The sequence below is a fragment of the Nerophis ophidion genome, linkage group LG24 (genome assembly GCF_033978795.1).
Source record: "Nerophis ophidion isolate RoL-2023_Sa linkage group LG24, RoL_Noph_v1.0, whole genome shotgun sequence".
NCBI lineage: Eukaryota > Metazoa > Chordata > Actinopteri > Syngnathiformes > Syngnathidae > Nerophis > Nerophis ophidion.
Window position 1 is genome coordinate 38,882,056 of NC_084634.1, and position 14,554 is coordinate 38,896,609.

General features: G+C 38.6%; 1 protein-coding gene across 2 annotated transcripts in view; it reads right to left on the reverse strand.

Annotated features, from left to right (window-relative positions):
* LOC133542570 (serine/threonine-protein phosphatase 2A 56 kDa regulatory subunit alpha isoform-like) overlaps nt 1-14,554 on the reverse strand; it is a 91,191-nt gene that overhangs the window by 48,915 nt on the left and 27,722 nt on the right. The window lies entirely within an intron of this gene.

Sequence of the window (14,554 nt, forward strand, 5' to 3'; positions counted from 1 at the left end):
TTTGCATATAACGAGATTAAGGACTCCAACTTAAGGTGCGGTAGAGGGAACAAATATGGGATAAAAAATAAATTACACAAGAAGTAATAAAGATAAAACTAAAATCCTGTGCAATATACAAAACAATATACAAAATACTGCACAATATACAGAACAAGACAAGAGTACCAGACTAATAAATAACAATCAATGTCGGACGTATTGCACTTGAAGGGTAATATTGCACATTGGGGTATTAGGGTAGGATATTGTATAGGGGTTGAAAATTTATAGAATGGATTTTATTGTCATTATATTTGCATATAACGAGATTAAGGACTCCAACTTAAGGTGCGGTAGTGGGAACAAATATGGGATAAAGATAAAATTACACAAGAGGTAATAAAGATAAAAGTAAGAATGTAAATAAACAGACTACTATCCAATAAAAATAATAAGCAATCCTGTGCAATATACAAAACACTATACGAAATACTGCACAATATACAGAACAAGACAAGAGTACCGGAGTAATACATAATAATCAGTGTCGGATTTATTGCACTCGAAGGGTAATATTGCACAGTAAGGTATTAGCGTAAGATATTGTATAGGTGTGAATTATTTATAGAATGGACTTTATTGTCATTAAATTTGCATATAACGAGATTAAGGACTCCAACTTAAGGTGCGGTAGTGGGAACAAATATGGGATAAAAATAAATTAAGCAAGAGGTAATAAAGATAAAAGTAAGAATTGAAATAAACAGACTACTATCCAATAAAAATAATAAGCAATCCTGTACAATATACAAAACACTACACAAATACAAAATACTGTACTATTTACAGAACTCGGGGACAGAGGGTCACTGCACCAGCGCCACTTAAGCACTTTGTCCAGTTTACATCTGCTGTGACAACTAGAAAATACACGAGCCTCCACCAGGGGGCAGTGTAGCGTACCCAGATGTAAAACATATTTTTGCACAATCAGCCTTTTCATATAAAGCCATAAAGGAATGGAACAACCTCACAACAAACTTGAAAAGTCTAACAAATGACTCTTCGTTCACAATTGAAGTTAAAAAGTGGCTTCGGAGCAACCGAAGCTGCTCACACGGTCACTAAGGTGGCCACTATGTTTGACACATCAATTTAATGTGTATTATATATATCAGTGACAGCATTTTTGTTGTAAATTGTGAGGTGTGTGCAAGTCACAAAAAAATCGTCCCATTAAAAGGAAATGCTCGTTAACTCTATTGTCGCTTCACTTTGACAACCCTACTCTAAACAAAAAAAAGTGACATTCAGCCACAAAGAGGCAGTGTAGTCATTTACAGCTTTGACAGTTAAAGCCTTTTATGGATTAGGTGGTGAGTACGTTGAGGGTTATTAAAGCTGTCCAGACCAGCCAAGCTATTAACAGCATTTGGAAGCCGTCCAGGCGGGCACACCGCACCGCACCGCACGGCCATGTTGTGTCCAGGCACAGCGCAGGTAATCGCTGTGGCCCCAGGACAGTCCCCTGCTGAGAGTTGCATCACTTTGAGGTCATACACTTTGTGCAAGGTCAGCGTCAAGCACTTTCATAATCCCCTATCAAGATTTTTAGTGCACCGTACACAACATTGAGTCAATATTTTTTGAAGAAAGAAAACTTGGCCGGATCACAAATTGTTGTGTCTAGCTGCAAGCTTGATATTTAGCAATACAACAAAATAGGCAGCACACATCACGTCAGGACCACAAACAAAACAAACAAAAAAGCCGACGGATGTTGCTGACAGTTGACAAAGCACATATGCAACTTTAAGGGTTGAACTTGACATGAACCCGTTAGCGAGTAGACAACATGAAGAATTGGATTCTGCCTTAATGGTATAAGCAGAACTGTTGTATCACTTTGCAGGGGCATTAAAATATTCTTCCATCCATCTTCTTCCGCTTATCCGAGGTCGGGTCGCGGGGGCAACAGCCTAAGCAGGGAAACCCAGACTTCCCTCTCCCCAGCCACTTCGTCTAGCTCTTCCCGGGGGATCCCGAGGCGTTCCCAGGTCAACCGGGAGACATAGTCTTCCCAACGTGTCCTGGGTCTTCCCCGTGGCCTCCTACCGGTTGGACGTGCCCTAAACACCTCCCTAGGGAGGCGTTCGGGTGGCATCCTGACCAGATGCCCGAACCACCTCATCTGGCTCCTCTCCATGTGAAGGAGCAGCGGCTTTACTTTGAGTTCCTCCCGGATGACAGAGCTTCTCACCTTATCTCTAAGGGAGAGACCCGGAAACTCATTTGGGCCGCTTGTACCCGTGATCTTATCCTTTCGGTCATGACCCAAAGCTCATGGCCATAGGTGAGGATGGGAACGTAGATCGACCGGTAAATTGAGAGCTTTGCCTTCCGGCTCAGCTCCTTCTTCACCACAAAATATTCTTGTTTATGATAAATCACAGTAGAGCTGGGCGATATATCAATTTACTCGATTTTATCTCTGTGCGATATAGAAAATGACTATGTGGTGATATTGGAGTATACTTTCTCACACAGTTGCTTTTAGCTGCATGCCTTTCTCACTCTTTCTTGTCTCTCCTCACAGAGACATAAACAAGCGCACCTGCTTACATACGTCACATACTGTCACGTGTGCAACGTCACACGGCCTCCCGAAGCAGAGAGGTAGCTACATGGGTAGCATTAGCTGTGATGCTGCGGGTGCGGTGCGTGTGGTAATACGAGAGAGAGAAGGTACAAATCTGGTAACAAATGAAGGAAGAATTCATTCCCACGAAAAACAGCACGGGGTCCATCGTCTGGCGGTGGTTTGACTTTAAGCGGGGTTATGTTGAACAATTATGCGGCAAAAGCGTTGCTACATAAAGTAGCATTACTGCTAATTTGTTGCATCAATTGAAAAGTCACCCGCTAGAGCAGGGGTCGGGAACCTTTTTGGCCGAGACAGCCATACAAGCCAAATATTTTAAAAAGTATTTCCATGAGAGCCATATAATATTTTATTCAAGACTGAATACCACTAAATCTGTGCATTTTTAAGTAAGACCAACATTTTTTGTGTATAATAAGTCTCTTATTCTTTTTAATAGCATTGTTATTCTGAAGCTAACCAACAATAAATAAAATACTTCTTACCATTAATGCGACTTCTTGAACAGGTGCGGTAGAAACCGAATGGATGGATTAAAATGCATGAGAATGTTTTATATTTTGAACGTTATTGACACTGTGATTACCAGCGGAATTATTCATTACTTATCGTGTTAAGCAATGTCAGCTAAGATTTATTTATTTTGGGGTCTCCCCATGTCTAGCATTAAAAGATTACAGATGGTACAAAATGTGGCTGCTAGACTTTTGACAAGAACAAGAAAGTTTGATCACATTACGCCTATACTGTATATACCTTTGTATACATATATACATACCTATATACCTATAGTGTATATACCTTTATATACATATATACATACATATATACCTGTACTGTATATACCTTTATATACATATATACATACATATATACCTATAGTGTATATACCTTTATATACATATATACATACATATATACCTATAGTGTATATACCTTTATATACATATATACATACATATTACGCCTGTACTGTACATACCTTTATATACATACATATATACCTATAGTGTATATACCTTTATATACATATATACATACATATATACCTATAGCGTATATACCTTTATATACATATATACATACATATTACGCCTGTACTGTATATACCTTTATATACATATATACATACATATATACCTGTACTGGCTCACCTGCACTGGCTTCCTGTGCACTTAAGATGTGACTTTAAGGTTTTACTACTTACGTATAAAATACTACACGGTCTAGCTCCATCCTATCTTGCCGATTGTATTGTACCATATGTCCCGGCAAGAAATCTGCGTTCAAAGGACTCCGGCTTATTAGTGATTCCCAAAGCCCCAAAAAAGTCTGCGGGCTATAGAGCTTTTTCATTTCGGGCTCCAGTACTCTGGAATGCCCTCCCGGTAAAAGTTTGGGATGCCACCTCAGTAGAAGCATTTAAGTCTCACTTTAAAACTCATTTTTATACTCTAGCCTTTAAATAGACTCCCTTTTTAGACCAGTTGATCTGCCGTTTCTTTTCTTTTTCTTCTATGTCCCACTCTCCCTTGTGGAGGGGGTCCGGTCCGATCCGGTGGCCATGTACTGCTTGCCTGTGTATCGGCTGGGGACATCTCTGCGCTGCTGATCCGCCTCCGCTTGGGATGGTTTCCTGCTGGCTCCGCTGTGAACGGGACTCTCGCTGCTGTGTTGGATCCGCTTTGGACTGGACTCTTGCGACTGTGTTGGATCCATTATGGATTGAACTTTCACAGCATCATGTTAGACCCGCTCGACATCCATTGCTTTCCTCCTCTCCAAGGTTCTCATAGTCATCATTGTCACCGATGTCCCACTTGGTGTGAGTTTTCCTTGCCCTTATGTGGGCCTACCGAGGATGTCGTAGTGGTTTGTGCAGCCCTTTGAGACACTAGTGATTTTTAGGGCTATATAAGTAAACATTGATTGATTGATTGATCTGAGAGCCAGGTGCAGTCATCAAAAGAGCCACATCTGGCTCTAGAGCCATAGGTTCCCTACCCCTGCGCTAGAGAATGAAGAGTGCTTGAAACTCTGCATGTCCAACGGTTCACCCAACAAAACGCCAACACAACCATTTCCGGATCAACATGTTATAAAAAAAATAGTCAACAACAAAAGGAGATAACGTCCGCAGGAACCTACCACATAGTGAAGGACATACACTATTTGATTTCCTATTATGCATTTTTAATTGGACAGTTATTGAAATATCTTGTGTGACATCATGCACAAAAGTGCACTTGATTTTTTTTTAACTTTTGTAGTGGCGTTCCGTACAAAAAGTGCACTTTAATTGAGTGTTGTTTTGATATGTCATCTTAGTGACATCATGCACAAAAGTGCACTCATAGCTTGTTTTAAAATGTCTCTGATAATCTTGCACTTTGTTTTGAAATGACATGAATGTTTGTGCCACTGCTTAATAACTGTTTCATAAATACACTTTTAGTTGTGGTTTCCCTCAATGCATGAAAGTTTAAAAGTAGCATATATGAATGCAGTATGAAGAAGAATGTTTGAATGTAGACACATAGAATTATCATACTGCTGTGATTATATGCATCAAGTGTTCATTCAAGGCTAAGGCAAAATATCCAGATATATATGTTGTATGGGGACATGTAATTTCCCCTCGGGGATCAATAAAGTATTTCTGATTCTGATGGCCCAAAAATATTGAGATATTAATAAAAGGCCATATTGCCCAGCCTTAAATCACAGTGAATAGTAAATCTTAAATATATGTGGCCTGTAATAATTTCGCCAAAACCTTAGGTCAGGGGTGTCAAACTCCTTTTAGATCGGGGCCACATGAAGTACAATCTACTCCAAAGTGGGCCGGACTGGTAAAATCACGGCATGATAACTTAAAACTAAAGAAAACTTCAGATTGTTTTCTTTGTTTAAAAATACAACGAACACATTCTGAAATTGTACAAATCATAATGTTGTTTTGGGGTTTTTTACACTTACATGTTTTGGTTAATAGTATTCCATCTTTATTTGTCGTTATTTGTATTTTATGAATTAATTATGTGATAATATTCATCAGTCAACTTATTAGTGTTCATTTTTAATTTATCAAGATAAAAAACATCAAAATCAAATTACAGTATGTTATTTATGTAGTTTGATCATTTTCCTCGGCTGATGTACTAACATCATTTGTTTTTTTTATATGTAGCATCATCTACAACAGGGGTAATGAACCTATGGCTCGGGAGCCAGATGTGGCTCTTTTGATGACTGCATCCGGCTCTCGGATAAATCTGAGCTGGCATTGCTTAACACGATAAGTAATGAATAAATTCACTTGTAATCACAGTGTTAAAAATAATGTTCAAAATATAAAACATTGTCATGCATTTTTAATCCATCCATCAGTTTTCTACCGCACCTGTTCAAGAAGTTGCGTTAATGGTAACAAGTTATTTACTATTGGTTAGTGTGGGGCTTGCCCTCCTGGGGGTTCTGTAGACCACCAAGCACCGACATGAGTGCCTGTTTCAGGGTTACAATATTGTTTTATTTTTCAATAAGTCTCTCAATTGCTTTCCAGCAATTGTCTTTTTCTCTTTCGTTTTCGTTCGCGCTCTGGCTCCAGCCCCAACCCCGTCTCTCCTAATGGCTGCTGCTTATAACAGAGCGACAGGTGATTAGATAACAAGGCAAAGGTGGGCCGTCTACGCACCTGTCGCTTATTCAGAGGCCGGTCCTGGCACACCCCAGTTCGCTGCAGGCCCGCAGGCCACGCCCCATCCACAGTTAGCTTCAGAATAACAATGTTATTACAAAGAATAAGAGACCTATTATACTCTAGAAATGTTGGTCTTACTTAAAAATGCACGCGTTTAGTTATGTTCAGTGTTAAAAAAAATATTGTATGGCTCTTACGGAAATACATTTTAAAATATTTGGCTTTTTGGCTCTTTCAGCCAAAAAGGTTCCCGACCCCTGATGTACAAAGATATAAATAATTGCTATTGCGACATCTAGTGGACACATTCAAACATTTTAGGTGCATTTTTTATACTTAACGAACTCATCCCGGCCCTCGGGCCATATGTTTGACACCCCTGCCTTAGGTTAAAGAAAAATATTCAATTGCATAACACATCCATTAAATATTTGGGTTATGCAGAGGATGATAAACATAGCCTGCTGTTTTGCTGCAAACAATTACCACTGGCAACCATGTTGCTTAGAATATACATACCAAACTTGTCTTTTAAATCTTTGGGTGTTTGAAAGGAACCATTTGCGTTCCACTTTTTTCTCTCTTTGCCTCTCCAGCTACAGACTGACTTGTATCCCCCCTGCCTCCCAATGTGCAGCTATTTTTGCCTTTAAGATACAAATGCATTCATGCAAAAATTCCACAGGGTGTTTCAGAAAAGAAAAAAAAAACACATTTCTATAAGAGCTCCGTAGCTGTGTCAAGAGTGAGACAAAAATATCCCAATTAATACAGCTGCAGGGTCGATAACAGTGAGCAAGAATTTAAAAAAATCACGCGTCCCACGTGCGTGTTTAACGCTTGGATCTAAAGTGATATGTAATCACACTTCCACGCTTGCTAAACAAGGCAAGTTTGGCAGGCTGCACAAGACGCTGGTATTTCTAAAGCATTTTGATTGCACATCCCCGGGTTGCTTAAACCAGCAGCTTTATTGAAAACACATTTGCTATGACTATTGGTTTTAACTATATTTAAATGTCAAGAAAAGACAAGAAAAATAAAATATAAAAAGTCAAGATAGTGTTTATACATCAGGATATATACCAAAGAGAGGTGATTGAGGTTATTATATGAGACTTTTGACCTCTTCACGAGGGATACTTATGGAATATGTCTGCTGCAGTTTAACTGAACTCCATGTGAACACTTCTTTTCATGACGCGGCATGTTTTTTTAAGCAAGTCAGGACTTGTGTGAATGAAGTACTCATCTGAAAACAACAACGGTCATAAACAGGGAGTTAACATGATAAGATGCTGTTACGTTGTGTAAGAAACCTGTAATTCATGAACCAACAACATAGAATCAACATAACTGCATCGATCCCAAATAGAGACTATAGTGGATTAATCGATGTGTAAAAGGGTCATATTATGCTAAACTCACTTTTCTTGCCTGCTGGCACTTGTTTTTGTGTATTTGGGGTTTACATTTGAACCATGGAGGCTTTGCAAAGATACATATAAAATAATTATGTCTTGAACTCTGTGAGATTTGCCTACAATTGTGACTGAGGTAGCCAATGTTACATCAGCGGAGACATGGGAGAGCAGGACTATTTAACTGGTGGCCCAGGAATGACACCATACCGGACCCCCGGGTTCAGTTCAAAACTTGGTAAGACAAACATGTTTGCGGCAAATTCTTAAAAACACTACAGTTCTCCTGTTGTGTAAACACATCCGAAGATCCTTGCATTGACCTTTTAACCTCCTAAAGGCCAGCGGACACTTGTATTTTGCTAAACTGGGCTATTTTCTTCTGATATTTGGAACTAATCAAATAAACAGAACAAAGACAAATGTACATTGCAGAGGATATTGGTACCAAAATAAGAATAACAGTGTGTGTGTGTGTGTGTGTGTGTGCATATATATATATATATATATATATATATATATATATATATATATATATATATATATATCTCCATTCATCCATCCATTTCTACCACTTATTCCCTTTGGGGTCTATCTCACTACAATCGGGCGGAAGGCAGTGTACACCCTGGACAAGTCGCCACATATATATATATATATATATATATATATATATATATATATACATACATATATATATATATTTACACGTACGTACATACATAATACATATATAACATATATATACATACATACATAACATATATATACATACATACATGCATGCATACATACATACATACATAAATACATACATACATATATATATACATATATATATACATACATAAATACATATATACACGTATATACAGTATACATACATACATATACGTATATACATACACATACGTATATACATACATATACTGTATATATATACATATATGTATATATATCTATAAATATACTGTATATATACATGTACATATATATACTGTATATATAGATGCATATATAAATACATATGTATATATATATACATATATACATATACACATACACATGTATATATATACATATACACATACACATGTATATATATACATATATATATATATATACACATATACACATACATATACAAATACACATATATATATATATACATACATACATATACACATATATATATATACATATATACATACATACATATATACATACATATATATATACATATATATACACATATATGTGGCGCAGTGGGGAGAGTGGCCGTGCGCAACCCGAGCGTCCCTGGTTCAATTCCCACCTAGTACCAACCTCGTCACGTCCGTTGTGTCCTGAGCAAGACACTTCACCCTTGCTCCTGATGGGTGCTGGTTGGCGCCTTGCATGGCAGCTCCCTCCATCAGTGTGTGAATGTGTGTATGAATGGGTAAATGTGGAAGTAGTGTCAAAGCGCTTTGAGTACCTTGAAGGTAGAAAAGCGCTATACAAGTACAACCCATTTATTTTATTTATTTATTTATATATACATACATACATACATACATACATACATACATATACATATATATATATATATATATATATACTCTAAGTTTGTAGTGCCTTCATAGTCTAATGACAGATAATTTTGAACAAACACCACTTAGTATTACAAATGGCCACAGCGGATGATTTTAGCATGCATGTGCATGTATGAGCAAGGGTGCCCCACAACAAGAGGACTGAGAAATAGAAGGAAGTTATTGACTACAACTGAATAAAAATGGCGGACTCGTGCAACGCTATTCAGGTATATCCTTACCATGTATGGAGATACCTGCTGACCTGACAATGGCTAAATACATCTCTAAAGGCTCAAATTCCAAAAAGGCCATTTTTATCAATTTCTCTGTCCCTGCCTACATGATTTGATTTCATTTGTTGAGAGTTATGAAGATCCCAAATACACTAAAACAGGTACCAACAGGTAAGAAAAATTGCATTTTTCATAATAGGGTCACTCTAAAGATTGAGCAAAATGGAGTGCACAACTGGTGATTCGGTCTCTACTTTGTGGACTAAACAAGGCTGGAAGGTTATTCTACATAAGAACAGACCTGCACCACGGCACCATCTCAAAAACCGATCTGCCACAAGGCCATGAAATGCAGTAAAACAGCTATTTTATCTTATTTTTTCAATTAGAAGTTGAAGGGGTTTAAAAATGATACAAAGGTGTCCTGGTAATGGTGTTCAAATGTAAACCTATGGCCATTATTAGCCAACACCTCAGGCCAAAAGTTCTGGTTGTGAACAGAATGCGGTTTGCGTGACAGAATGTGGTTATATTACGCAACAATTTTCCATTTTAGCATCCCCGTGTTTCAGTAACTGCAGCAAAGGTCAACCACCATGGGAAACAAATAGTCAATACTGAAATGGTTCATTTGTAGCACCACAATTATGTTGATAAACCACACAGCCATGCAAAATTTGGGAGTTTTATTAACCTTTTGCGTAGGACTTCTGTGTACAATACTGGTGTAAGTAATTAACACCCAGCTATAGTCAAACACCTTTTAACTGCATTTAATAAAAAAAAAACATAAAAGAGAAAAGCCTGTTTGGCACAATGATAAAATCTAGTTGTTGGTGTGAACAAAGAAGAGTAACCACAGTTAAAATGTACAACAAACTTAGTTAAATTATACTTAAGTAAAAACCTTTACCTCCTCTAGTGGGTATCTATCAACATTTCATAGAAACAAGCCGAGCAGGAAAAGAACCAAAACAAACGGAAACTATGCTGGTCAGGTGACCCCTGAACAGGGAAAACTAGGTCCTGCAGAAAGACAAACATCAATCTGTGGCAATCTCAAACTGATATGACAACATTTGGAGCAACAAGTGGATGTTGTGACTATACACACTATTATATGGTGGGGGCACTGCTCCCCCCACTAACTTTATCTTCATACGGTGCCGAAGCACAAAAGAAGTCAATTAGAAAAATACAAGTCTGTAAACCAGGGGTAGGGAACCTATGGCTCTAGAGCCAGATGTGGCTCTTTTGATGACTGCATCTGGCTCTCAGATAAATCTGAGCTGACACGATAAGTAATGAATAATTCCACTTTAGTGTTAAAAATAATGTTCAAAATATAAAACATTCTCATGCATTTTTAATCCATCCATCCGTTTTCTACCGCACCTGCTTAAGAAGTTGCGTTAATGGTAGGAAGTTATTTATTTACTATTGGTTAGTGTGGGGCTTGCCCTCCTGGGGGTTCTTCAGACCACCAAGCACCGACATGAGAGCCTGTTTCAGGGTTACAATATTGTTTTATTTTTCAATAAGACTCTCGGATGCTTTCCAGCAATTGTCTTTTTGTCTTTCGTCCTCGCTTGTGCTTTGGCTCCAACTCCAACTCCCACCCCAACTCTCCTCCTGGCTGCTGCTTATAACATAGCGACAGGTGATTAGATAACAAGGCCCAGATGGGCCATCTACGCACCTGTCGCTGATTTCGAGGCTGATGCTGGCAACACCCCGCTTCGCTGCAGGCCCCCAGGCCACGCCCCCCTCCACAGTTAGCTTCAGAATAACAGCGTTATTACAAAAAAATATTATATGGCTCGTACAGAAATACATTTTTAAATATTTGGCTTCTTGGCTCGCTCAGCCAAAAAGGTTCCCGACCCCTGCTGTAAACAATGCTTTTTAGGAAACCAACTAAATGCCCAAAATAATTCATCTTGATAACAAGATCACATGTCATTTTTTAGGGTTTTTATGGATTTTTTTTTTTTATTTAATGCTGTTAAGTGATTTTTTTTTAAAACATTCAGATTAATCACAGACAGGGTGGTTGTGAATTAATTTACCATAATCTTCAACGCAATATAGGGCTGGGCAATGTATGGAATATACTCGATATATCGCGAGTTTTTTCTCTGTGCGATATAGAAAATGACTATATGGTGATATTGGAGTATACGTTCTCACGCTGCGGGCATTACACTACAGGAGTTTCCCACTCTTTCTTGTCTCTCCTTCTCAGAGACTTAAAAGGAGCGCACCTTCTTACATACGTCATGTGTGCGACGTCACAGGCCCCCGCGGAGCAGAGAGATAGCGACATGGTAACGTTAGCTGTGAAGCTAGTGGACTGGTGCGAGTGGTAAACCAGAGAGAGAGAATTGATTAACGTGGACCCCGACTTAAAGAAGTTGAAAAACTTATTGGGGTGTTACCATTTAGTGGTCAATTGTACGGAATATGTACTGTACTGTGCAATCTACTAATAAAAGTATCAATCAATCAAAGAGAAGGTGCGAATCTGGTAACAAATGAAGGAAGAATTAATTCCCAAGAAAAACAGCCGGGGAGTCCATCGTCTGGCGGTGGTTTGGCTTCAAGCGGGAAGATGTTGAACAATTATGCGGCAAAAGCGTTGCTACAAAAAGTAGCACCACTGCTAATGTAGCATCATTTGAAAAGTCACCCGCTAGAGCAGGGGTGCCCACACTTTTTCTGCAGGCGAGCTACTTTTCAATTGACCAACTCGAGGGGCTCTAAATCATTTATATATATCATTTGTATTTATTTATTTATGAAAGAGACATTTTTGTAAACAAGTTAAATGTGTTTAATGATAATACAAGCATGTGTAACACACATAGATTCCTTTCTTTCATAAAGACAAGAATATAAGTTGGTGTATTACCTGATTCTGATGACTTGCATTGATTGGAATCAGACAGTAATGATGATAGCGCCCACATTTTCAAATGGAGGAGAAAAAAAGTTGTCCTTTCTGTACAATACCACATGAAAGTGGTTGGTTTTTGGCATCTAATTCATCCAGCTTCCATACACTTTACAAGAAAAACATTGGCGGCAAATTCCGTAGCTTGCTTGACATTCACGGCACCCGAGGGTCTTGTGAGATGACGCTGGCTGCTGCCAGTTCATTATTATGAAAAAATGACAGAGAGGAAGGCGAGAAACACTTTTTATTTCAACAGACTTTCGCGCCGTCCCTTTTGTCAAAACTCTATAGGCCGACTGCACATTTCCTATCTTCACAATAAAAGCCCTGCTTCATGCTGCCTGTGCTAACTAAATACAGAGTCTCAGAAAACTGGCGTGCACAAGTGATGTGCACGCCAGCTTTCTGAGGGATCGCTTGAGCACGCCAGTTTTCTGAGACTCCGTATTTAGTTAGCGCAGGCAGCATGAAGCAGGGCTTTCATTGTGAAGATAGGAAATGTGCAGTCGGCCTTTAGAGTTTTGACGGAAGGTAAGGCGCGAGAGTCTGTTGAAATAAAAAGTGTTTCTCGCCTTCCTCTCGGTCATTTTTAATAACAATGATCTTGCAGCAGCCAGCGTCATCTCACAAGACCCTCCGGTACCGTGAATCTCATTTAAGTGACGTCTTGGTGAAGATTGATGATCACTCATTTTTAGGTCTATTTTTTTTAAAAGCCTGGCTCGAGATCGACTGACACACCCACCGCGGTCGACTGGTAGCTCGCGATCGAAGTAATGGGCACCCCTGCGCTAGAGCAATTAAACTCAAATACAGAGTGGGCCAAAATTTAAAATTGATCAAAGCAGTGGGCTAAGGTTGAACAAATAAACCTTTTAATAGGGACTAAAACAAGTTTTGCATTTAATATTGTACAAGAAATGCTTATATAACTTTATAGTGACATGCAAAATCGAGTTTCAAATAATAATAATGATAATAATTAAAAAAAATATCAATGGCATATGAAATAAAATAAAAATTGAATGTCTCTTTTCTATTTGCAGCCTTCTGAGGTAAATATCAAAATAAACTTTTTCCACAGGCTGATAATACATTTGAAACTAAAATAACAATAATGAATGAATCAAACATTTAAGCCTTGAAGTAGCAAGAGAAAGTGCATGAATAAAACGTTAATTATTGCTCAGTTTGCTACACTGATTTGCTTTAACACTGAATATGGAACAAGCGACGCTTATATAACTTAATAGTACAAAATCAACTTTCAAAAAACAAACAAAAAACATCAATGGTATATTAAATGAAATTGAAATAAAAAATGGAATGCCTCTTTTTTATTTGCACCCTTCTAAGGTAAATATCTACATTAACTTTTTCCACACTGTTAGTAGAGAACGTCCCCAATATTGGGAGAATCGGGAGAAATTCAGGAGAATGGTTGCCCTGGGAGATTTTTGGGAAAGGCATTGAACTTCAGGAGTCTCCCAAGATAATCGGGATGGTTGGTAAGTATGAGTATTAGCGGTAAATACGGTGTTACAGCGGCGCTACCGTTGTATAGTACCGGCGGACCAGCTCTAATGTTAATTTGATATTGCCTCAAGGGCCAAATTAAATTACACGGCGGGCCAGATTTGGCCCACGGGCCAGAGTTTGACACCCATGCGCTAGAGCAGGGGTCACAAACCTTTTTGGCTGAGAGAGCCAAGAATCCAAATATTTTAAAAAGTATTTCCGTAAGAGCCATATAACATTGTTTTCAACACTGAACAACTAAATGTGTGCATTTTTAAATAAGACCAACATTTCTAGAGTATAATAGGTCTCTTATTCTTTGTAATAATATTGTTATTCTGAAGCTAACTGTGGAGGGGGCGTGGCCTGCGTGCCTGCAGCGAAGCGGGGTGTTGCCAGGATCGGCCTCAAAATCAGCGACAGGTGCGTAGATGGCCCACCTTTGCCTTGTTATCTAATCACCTGTCGCTCTGTTATAAGCAGCAGCCAGGAGGAGGGACGG